Raw genomic sequence first — 10,375 nt, 5'->3', positions numbered from 1 at the left:
GACGGGACGGACGCGGGGAGGCGGGGAGGGACAGCAGCCCGCAGCGCGCGTCACTGGCGACGAAACGCCGCCGCCAGCGCCGCCGCCGCCATCTTCACTTCTGCCCCAGTTTCTCCGTCTCGCAGGCTGGGCGCCGGAGAGGCGGGGGAGGGGCGGCCGAGCGGCGGAGGGCGGGGCTCGGAGCGAGGGGCGGGGCTCCGGGAAACGGGCGGCCGGGACCCGCCGATTGGGCGGCTTAACGTTGCGGGGCCACGGCGCTGTAAGGCGCGCGCCGATTGGCGCACTGGGCGCCCGAGCCCGGCCCCCCCAGGGGGCGGGGCGTCCCGGAGTGCGTGTTCCGGAGAGCACGTGTTCGGGAAGGAGGAGGCGCGGGCCCAACCCCGCTGACCCGGCAACCTCAGGGGAGCTCGCGTATGTAAATCCCAAAGGATCCGGTAGCCAGAAGTCGTCTGCGCTCCCGAGCTCTGATTTCCCGGGAGCAGCCCTAATTATTTTGTGCCCCCCAAAGCAGGTTTTTTTGTTGTTTCTCGTCCTCCATCCGCACTTGTATTTAAAGTGGAAGAGTGAGATCAGCTAAGGGACTAGAAATGGACGGCTTTGTACGGTAGTTATGTAAGCCTTACCATAAGATAGGATCCTGGAAGTGACTTAGCAGCAGCGTCTTTTATCACTCTAGTATCTTCGGTTTCACCACCACCATCATGGAACTACACAAAGTGGAAATTTCCACCAATATCCTGTTAAGTGATTCGTGATTCTTCATTGCGCTTAAATGAAAAATGATATTCTTGTTATGAAGAGGTTTCTTAATTTATGATCAGCGGGATTGTAACCGCAACTTCTTAAATCAGTCTGTCGGGGTTTTTCCTGTGGAACCCAGTTCACAATTCTATTCTCAAAGCTTTCTGCGATCACTTCAAAAAATAAAATCTCAAGGCAGAACTGAAGCCTCTTAACTAGTGTGTGGATGTTCGTTGAATTGTGTTGTGTACAGCGTTCTTAAAGAAGGATACATGGCATTTTTTCCTCTCGATGTATTAAACATATACTTCGGCTTGGGAAGGTTTTGAGCAAACTTTGAAAGTGTATTTATAAATTTAGGTACCCCTTGAGACAGATAAGGGAGCATTTTAGTAGGTCACCAGCTCCAACACTGATTTCAGATTAGTTTAGACTAAAAAGTGTTTCAAGGCCACTGAAACTGCCTAATTGGTCTATGACAGGCAACCATCCTGGCATTTTTATAATTCCACGTGAGCATTTGAGAAACAGTAGATCCATGGGCATTGCTAATTTTAGAGCCAGACAAAGCTGAATTTGGGTCCGCTTGCTGCTGCTTAACTAGGTGGCCTTGATTATTTACTGTAACATAGCATTTTTTGTATGTTAAATATTCCATAGTAATGGTTATACACTAGGTCTAAATAATGTCTGACAAGAAAAAAAAATGCATCAGGCACAGTTTCATATGCATAGCAAGTTCAGCTAATGAAAGATTTTATTTCATTTTATGTGTATTCGTGTATTGCCTGCATGTTGTAAGTGCACCCGTGCCCATGCAATGCCACTGAGAACAGAAGAGGCTGTCGGATCTCCTGGACTGGAGTTACCAACAGTTGTTAGCTGCCATGTGGGTGCTGGGATTTGAACCTGGGTCTTCTGCAAGAGCAGTCAGTGTTCTTAACCACTGAGCCATTTCTCCAGCCCCAGCTAATAAAAGATTTTAATGTGTCATGTGCTCGCCATGCTCTGCGCATACCCCTGGTGTCTCATAATACGAAAATCACACTGTGAGGTAAATTATATCCTTTTTGTATGCACGAGGACACTAGGACCCGGGCCCAAACTTTGGTAAGTGTGGAGGCTGAGACTAAAACTCATGTCTCCTGACTCGGATTCCGTGGCTCTTCCCACGATATCACAGCTGCCATTTTAGTAGTTAAAAATTTAGAAGGAACGGACTATGCAATATGATACAATACGATAAATACAATGGGAGTGCTGTGAAAGTTAAGGGAGGAAATGGTTCTAGCCGAGAGAATTAAGAAAAGTCATCTAAGCAGAGCTTTCAAGAATATTCTAAGCAAATAGAGCATCTGGCTGTTTCCTTGTTTTGCTCCTGAAGAGAGCCTCTGCCTCTGCCTCTGCCTCATTCCTGTCTTCCAAACCTGCCAGTCTCCATCTTTGTGTTAGGCTACCAGCCTGATTTACCTAACTCCCAATTTCCTGATACTCACACGATTCAAGTTCTGTCTATCTCCTCACTCTAAGCAAACTATTCAAACAGCCTGGGTGGTCTTGGATTGGCAAGTATCCTGGCACTGCCTTACCCTCCACCACCATCCCAGATGACACATTAGAGGGGTGCGGGGGGCAGTAAAGACATGGAGTTGTGAACATCTATCATAAGGAAGAAATAAGCTAGTGGAAGGGAGGTAAACACTGAAAAGCAAAGTGTAATACCCATCAGGAAAAGGAAGCCGAGGCATGATGGTGCAAACCTGTAGCCTCAGCTACTCAAGAAGCTGAACCAGGAAGAGCTCTTAAGACTGGGAATTCAGGATCAATCTGGTCTCATATATTGAGATTCTATATCCTAATATATATAGTAAAAGTGGCTAGAGGTGTAGCCTAACAGCAGAATACTAGCCTAACATGCATGAGTTCAGGCCACAGGGCCTCCCAGCACTGGGGAGGCAGAAGCAGGTGGATCTCTGTGAGTTCAAGGGCGGGGGGTAAAAAAAAAAAAAAAAAAAAAAAAAAAAAAAAAAGCCAAGGAACTTTGTCTCTAATAATTTAATTTGGACTAATTTTGCTTTGTAGACAACTAGAAAGGTTAAAATGTTTCTCTCTTACTGAGACAGGGCTTCACTATGTAACATTGATTGCATTGATTGGCCTAGAACTCACTATGTAGACCAGGCCTGGGACTCACAGAGATTCACCAGTCTCTGCTCCTGAGTGCTGAGAGTAAAGGTGTATGCCACTACGCCCAGCCTGAAATAGTTCTTAAAATTTGCTTAAAGGACAAGAAAGCTAACAAAATGATGATTACTAACCAATGAACAAGTCCCAAGGAAATGAGTCCCGTGTTTGGAAGCAATTTTCATTGGGATGAACACCCATTCCACAGACACAAGCTGAGAAGCCAAATGTTGAGAGTTCTTCTGACAGGCAGGCAGAGCTAAGACACCAGGAATTTGTGTCTAGGATGCTCCAGTGCAGTGGGGAGTGCTAATGAACCCCTCTTACTTTACACCATGCCCCGAAGGACTAGATTTCTGAACTAGGCCGTATCTTATATTTGATTTTCCCAAAAGTAGACATTAAGACAAGGATTTGGATATAAATCATTCATTTAGAAGGTGAATGGTGTAAGTACCATGTGGAAATGGAGATGGGGCTTGAGAGATGGCTTAGAGATTAAGAACACTTGCTGTTTGTGCAGAGAACCAGGGTTTGGTTTCCAGCACCCTCATGGGGTCTCACAACTATCTGTAACTCTAGTTCTGGGGCATCTGACATCTTCTTCTGGCCTCTGCAAGCACCAGTCACATCTATGGTACATATACATACATATATGCAGGCAAAACACTCATACACATAAAATAAAAATTTTAAAATTTTTTAAATGGAGGAGGAGCTGAGCATGGTGGTGCATGCCTTTAATCCCAGCACTTGGGAGGCAGAGGCAGGTGGATCTCCGTGAGTTCAAGGCCAGCTTGGTCTTCATAGCAAGTTCCAGGCCAACTGGCTACAAGAAGACTCTTGTCTCAAAAAGACAAAAATATAAAAAAAAGAAAGATGGAGAAGGGAGGAAACTTAAAAGGAATCTGTGGGCAACTCTGGGCCATACCCCACAAGGTTAACTGCTAAGGAGGGAGGAAACTGGTTTACTTAGCCATCACTCTGGCCCTCAGTAGTTGAGAGTTGCTGGGGAGTGTTAACTTACTGATACATCAAGCCTTCCCATTGTGATCAAATCTTACTCCTACAGTCAAAGAATAGCCTCAAGAATTTGAAGAATGTATATATAATATGTGAACTTACAATAAATGAAAGTATAATAAAGACATTTTTAAAAGGAAGGAAGAAAGAGCCAGTCACGGTGCTACATGCATATAATCACAGTACTAGGGAAGCTGAATGAGAAAGATTGGGAGTTCTAGGCTAGGCTTGGCTATAGAGCAAGTCCCGGGTCAGTCTGGGCCACATAATGAGACCCCTATTCCCCCCAAATTTAAAAATAGTAAAATAAATTAAAGCCATGCATTGTGACTTATGCCTGTAATGTCATCACTCAGGAGGAGCAGGAGGATCACTGAGAACATCCTGAGCCATACAGTGAGTTCTAGGCCATCCTGGGCTATAAGGTGAAACCTTAGCCAGAAGGGGTGGGGGGAGAAGAGGGAGAAATGGAGGAAGAAAAGGAGAGAGATGTTTAGCAGCCAGTCCATACCAGAAGAATTCTTCAGACCAAAAAAATTTTTTTTATATATATATATATATATATATATATGATTCCCCAGTTTAAGTTCAGAGAGACATCAAGAAATGGTAAGAGCTAGAGAGATGACCCAGTGGTTAAGAGCACTGACTGCTCTTGCGAAGGATCAGGGTTCGATTCCCAGCACCCACAATGCAACTGACAACCCTCTGGTTCCAGGGGAATCCAATGCCCTCTTCTGACCTCCTCAGGCATTGCATGACACGGGTGCACTCACATACATGCAGGCAATAATGAGAAAAATACATATGTATATGACTGTTGATCGAAGAAAACAGTGGGGCTGGGGCCGCAAGTGTAGTTCAGTGGGAAAGCTCCTGCCCAGCATGTAGAAGACCACTGGGCTCAAGAAATACTCCTGCCTTAGATCTGGGGCTGAAACTACAGTGCCATCACCCCCGGCTTTTAAAGGGTTTTTATAATATCCTTTATCAAATTAAGGAAGTTCCCATCTGTTCATAGTTTGCTTAGAATTTCATGAATGCTAATAGAGTTGTGCAGTATGATTTTGCTTCCTATATTGAGAGACTGTTTTTTGTCCTTTATCCTGTTAATATAGTAAGTTATATTGGTTAATTTTTCATAGTTCAGATCATCTGATTTATATTTATAGAGTAAGTTCCAGTCCAGCTGGGGCTACAGGGAGATCCTGTCTCAAAAAGACCAAAATCCAAACAAACAAATCATAGAATTAATTTTCTGAGGCAGCTGCCAAAGTTGGAGCAGATAGGCAAATACTGGGGCTCAGTGGCTGAAACTTCTAGGCTGCCTAGAGGCCAGAGTGGCCAAATAGGTACTGCTTGTCTGGTAGGTGGTGGTCATATAGTATAAGGACATAGTATTTCTGATAACTTCTACGGAGTTAAGTTTAAGCACCAGGCCTTGTTTTACATGTATATGTCCACACACCCATCCTGTGCTCCCTACCACATCCCCAGGCACATCTTCTAGTAGACCCTGCAAGGCATGCTGCTCTGCAATATTAAACACAGCCACTTGAGAGCACCTTAAAGAATATGGCTAAATACAAAAAAGCCACAACAGGGAAAAATAGAAGATCATCTGTGCTCAAAGTTATATGTCCAAGCTGGGCTTGGTGACACAGGCCTGTAACCCCAGTACTAGGAAGGCTGAGGGAGAGGAGGATCATGATTCTAGGTCATCCTGAACCACACAGTGAGTTTTAGGCCAGTTTGGGCTATATAGCTAGATCCTGTCTCAAAAACAACAAACAACAAAAATTATTTAAGATCAGCATACAGGTTTGCCTACCCAAGTCACCTGGCCTATAGGTTTGGCTGGAAGCGCAGTAACACTAGAGAAGAATCTGAAGGGTCCTCCATAAGCTTATGACTTGCATGTGTGGCCTCCAGATGGTGGTGCTATTTGAGGAGTTTGTAGAAACTTTGGGAGGTGGGGCCTAACTGATGGGCCAGCTATTCCATGCTGTTTCCTGTCCACAGTGATGTGGAAAGTCATCCTTCACCACAGGCTCCCACTACTATAATCTTCTGCTCAACTATGTGAGGGTGAAGAAGCTATGGACTGAACTTTCTGGAATTGTGAGCCAAAATAAGTAATTCTTCCTTTACGTTGTTTCTGTCCGGTATTTTGGTTACAGGGTCACAAAAATAGAAGAACAAATAACAGGCCTTTGAGACTTGTAGACTGGTGTGTGTATCCTACATTTAAAAAAAAAAAAAAAAGGATTTGGAGAGGAGGAAAAAAGAATTTTTTTATTTTATGTGTATGCATGTATTGCCTGCATGTATGTAAGTGCACCTGTGTCATGCAATGTCTGGAGAAGTCAGAAGAGGCTGTCAGATCCCCTGGGTCTGGAGTTACAGACAGTTGTTAGCTGCCATGTGGGTGCTGGGATTTGAACCCAGGTCTTCTGCAAGAACAACCAATGTTCTTAATCACTGAGCCATCTCTCCAGCCCCGGAAAAAATAATTTTTAAGACAGTATATTAATTATTTTCTGTTGCTTTGATAAAATACCATGATCAAAAGCAACTTGAGGAAGAGTTTATTTTGGCTCATGGTTCCAGAGGGCTAGATATTCATAATGGCAGGGAAAGCATGGTGACAGGAGCATGAAGCTGAGAGATCACATCTCAACCACACACAGGAAGCAGAGAGCAAACTGGAAATGGGGTCAGTGATAGATTTCCTCTAGCAAGGATCCACATCCTGTAAGTGCCATACCCTCCCCAAACAGTGCCACCAACTGGGGACCATGTGTTCAACTACATGAGCCTATAGAAGACATTTCTCATTCAAACCACCACTTACAGGGTCTCACTATAGAACCCAGATTGACTTGGAATTCACAATATAGTCCAGGCTGGCCTCAAGTTCACACTCCTCCTGCTTTTAGTCTCCCAAGTATAGATGTGTCAGCATGCCTGTCTGAAAAAGATTTTAATGTGTATAAAAATTAGAATTAAAAAAAAACCCAGAAAAAAAAGTAGAATTAAGGGCCAACAAGATGGCTCAGTAGGTTAAGGCACTTACTACCAAGCTTGACAGCCTGAGTTTATTCCCCAAGACCCACATGATGGAAGGAGAGAACTGAATCCTACAAGTTGTTCTCTGACCCCCACATGCATACTATGCAGTGCCTGTGTACACATACATACACACAAAATGAATAAATAAATAAAACTAAAAAATTTTAAGGTGGGATTAATATGTTTAATCAAATAGCTAGAAATAAGGTTAATATTTAATACAAATCAATTATATCAAAAAATTCACAATTTTTTTTCTGCTGTGCTGGGTTGAACCAAGGCTTGTGCATGCTAGACAAGTCCTGTACCACTAAATTATATCCTAGTCCCTAAACTTTTTTAAAAAGAAAGACACTTTAGATATTATTTAAAATAGTATAAGAAATATCAAATGTCCAATATCTAAGATCAAATAAAAAATGTAAAGCATGTATACAGGAAGCTCTAAAATGTTTTTGAGGCCAGGAATATTGATGCTCACCTTTATTCCCAGCCACTCGGGAGGCAGAGGCAGGCAGACCTCTGTGAGATAGAGGCCAATGGGTCTACATCGAAAGTTCCAGGCCAGCTGGGGCTAGAGACCCTGTCTCAAAAAAATTTTTTTTGAGAAAAAGCAAAAAAGTTTTAAATAAGTGAATACCAAGGACTTCCTAAATTGAGCTAATAGATTTTGTGCACTGTTAATCCAAATTCCAACATGTCTATCTCAAAACCAAACCTCACAAGTTGTTTTTTTAAGGTAATTTATTTTTTTGGTCTTTTTGAGACTGGATCTCCCTGTAGCCCCAGTTGTCCTGGAACTCACTATGTAGACCAGGCTGGCCTTGAACTCACAGAGAGTCACCTGCCTCTGCCTCCCAAGTGCTGGGATTAAAGGCGTGTGCTACCACGCCCCACTTTATTTTTAATTTTTTATATGTGTGTGAGTATATGTATGTCAGTACAGGTGCCTACAGAGACCAGAGAAGAATCCCCTAGATCTGGAGTTACAGGCGGTTGTGAGCCATCCAACATGAGTGCTTAGAACTGAACTCAGGTCCCAAGACTCAGCAAGAGCTGTATACACTCTTAAATGCTAAACCAGCTCTCCAGCCTCCCAAGCTGCTATTCAAACTTACTTGGCTATGCAGAGAAATTAAAGATCTCAATGAAATGGAATGATGAAGAGGACAAATGCAGATGGAAGCTTAAGGAATATCTGGGACAATATGGCAATGCAGGCTCTTTGTGACACTTTGGAAAACAAGGTGTTTGCACTAAATTACACCAAGATGGGTGGGTTTTATTTTTATTTTGTTTAATTTCATGGTAAATCTATTACTGGGTTTTTTTGTTGTTGGGCTTTTGTTTGTTTGTTTGTTTGTTGTTTTGAGACAGTCTCTCTGTAGCCCCAGCTGGCCTGGAACTTGCTACGTAAACCAGGATGGCCTAGAACTCAGAAATCTGCCTGCCTTTGCCTCCTGAGTGCCAGAATTAAAGGCATGTACCACCACACCTAGTGAGTCCCATACCTGGATTAAAAAAATACTTTAAAATTATATTTACCTATTCAGCTCATCTACATTTATCTAATGCATGCCATGTTGGTTGTGCATGTCAGAGGACAACTTGTGAAAGTCAGTTCTCTCAAACTCTCAGGGTGTCAGGCTTGGTGGCAAGTGCTCTCAATCAAACTCTCAGAGTGTCAGGCTTGGTGGTAAGTGCTTTTTTTTTGGTCTTTTTGAGACAGGGTCTCCCTGTAGCCCCAGCTTCCTGGAACTCACTATGTAGACCAGGCTGACCTTGAACTCACAGAGATCTGCCTGCCTCTGCCTCCCAAGTGCTGGGACTAAAGGCATGCACCACCATGCCCGGCTTCTGTGGCAAGTGCCTTTATCTGCTGAGTCATCTAGCCAGCCCTTGCCTGACGTTTTTATGTGGGTATTGCAGGTTAGATTCATGCTTGTGTGGCAAACACTTTACAGAGTGAGCCATCTCCCCTGCCCCATCCATGTTACTCTATTTTTGAAGGTTGTAATGGTCAATTTTAGGCGTTAACTTGACTGTATTAAAGAGCACATAGAAACCTGGCAGAGCATTATTTTGAATGTGTCTGTGAGGATGTTTCCAGGGAGATGGCTTGAGAATCTCAGCATGCTAAGTGGGGAAGATCTGCCTTTAGTGTATGAAGGCACCATCAATTGGGAAAGGAGGGATGGTGTAAGAAAACAAATACAAAAGCATACGGTCTGTTTCCTAAGAGCTGGGAGGCACTCCCCTACAATCTTTGGCATTAGAATCCCAGACTCTTCAGCCTTTAGATTTATACCTTGGGTTTACTGAATTTTTGCCTTGTACTGAGAGTCAATCCAACAGTTCCCCTGGGTTGAGGCGTTTGAACTTGAACTCAGCTAGGCTACTGGCATCCCAGGGTCTTGCACTTGCAGACTGCTTGCATGGGACATCTCAGCCTTCATGATTGTATGAGCCAATTCCCCTAGTGAGTCTTCTCTCATGTACTTGTGTGTGTGTGTGTGTGTGTGTGTGTGTGTGTGTGTGCGCGCACACGCACGCGCGCTATGCATTCTATCTTTCTGGGGGAACTGTGATTAATAGGGAGGATCATTTGAGTTATTTCCAGTTTGAGGCTTTCAGTGCTGTGAATGTTTTTCTCCCTGTGTTTTGGTACACAGTACATGGACATTTGTTTGGTGTATACCTTGGAGTAGGATTCTTAGATGTGTATATCTTCACTTTAGTAGAAAATAACAAACTGTTTACCGAAGTGATTATATCAATTTAACTGTGTGTGTGTGTGTGTGTGTGTGTGTGTGCGCAAATACACATGTGTTAGTGTAGCTTCTTCCTAAATGTAATTCGAGTTCCTAGACTCCATCCTCACCAAGGCTTGTTATTGTCAGACTGTTTAATTATAATCATCCTGAAGGACTAGCTCGTTGTGCTTTCAATTTGCTTTTCCCTGGTGAATAATGAGGTTAATCGCCTTTAAAGTGTTTGTATATATTTGTCCATGTTTGGTGGAATATCTGTTATAGCCTTTTGCGCATTAAATTTCCTTTCCTTTTTCTTTGTAATTTCTGGAAGTTTAGGAATATAATCTGAAACATCTGGAGAGATGATTCAGCAGTTAAGAGCACTTGCTGCTTTTGCAGAGGACCCAGGTTTGGTTCCCAGCACCCGCATCACAGCTCACAACAATCTGTAGCTCCAGTTCCAGGGTATTTGACACGCTCTTTTGGTCTCTCTGGATACCAGGCACACATGTAGTGCACATACATACATGCAGGTGAACACATACACATAAAAATAAATAAATCTTTTTTTAAAAAGATACTAAGTGCTGACAAGGATATGG

Source organism: Nannospalax galili, unplaced genomic scaffold (genome assembly GCF_000622305.1).
Source record: "Nannospalax galili isolate Female #2095 unplaced genomic scaffold, S.galili_v1.0 scaffold687, whole genome shotgun sequence".
In the NCBI taxonomy this organism is placed as follows: domain Eukaryota; kingdom Metazoa; phylum Chordata; class Mammalia; order Rodentia; family Spalacidae; genus Nannospalax; species Nannospalax galili.
Note: the sequence above shows the minus strand (reverse complement) of the source record.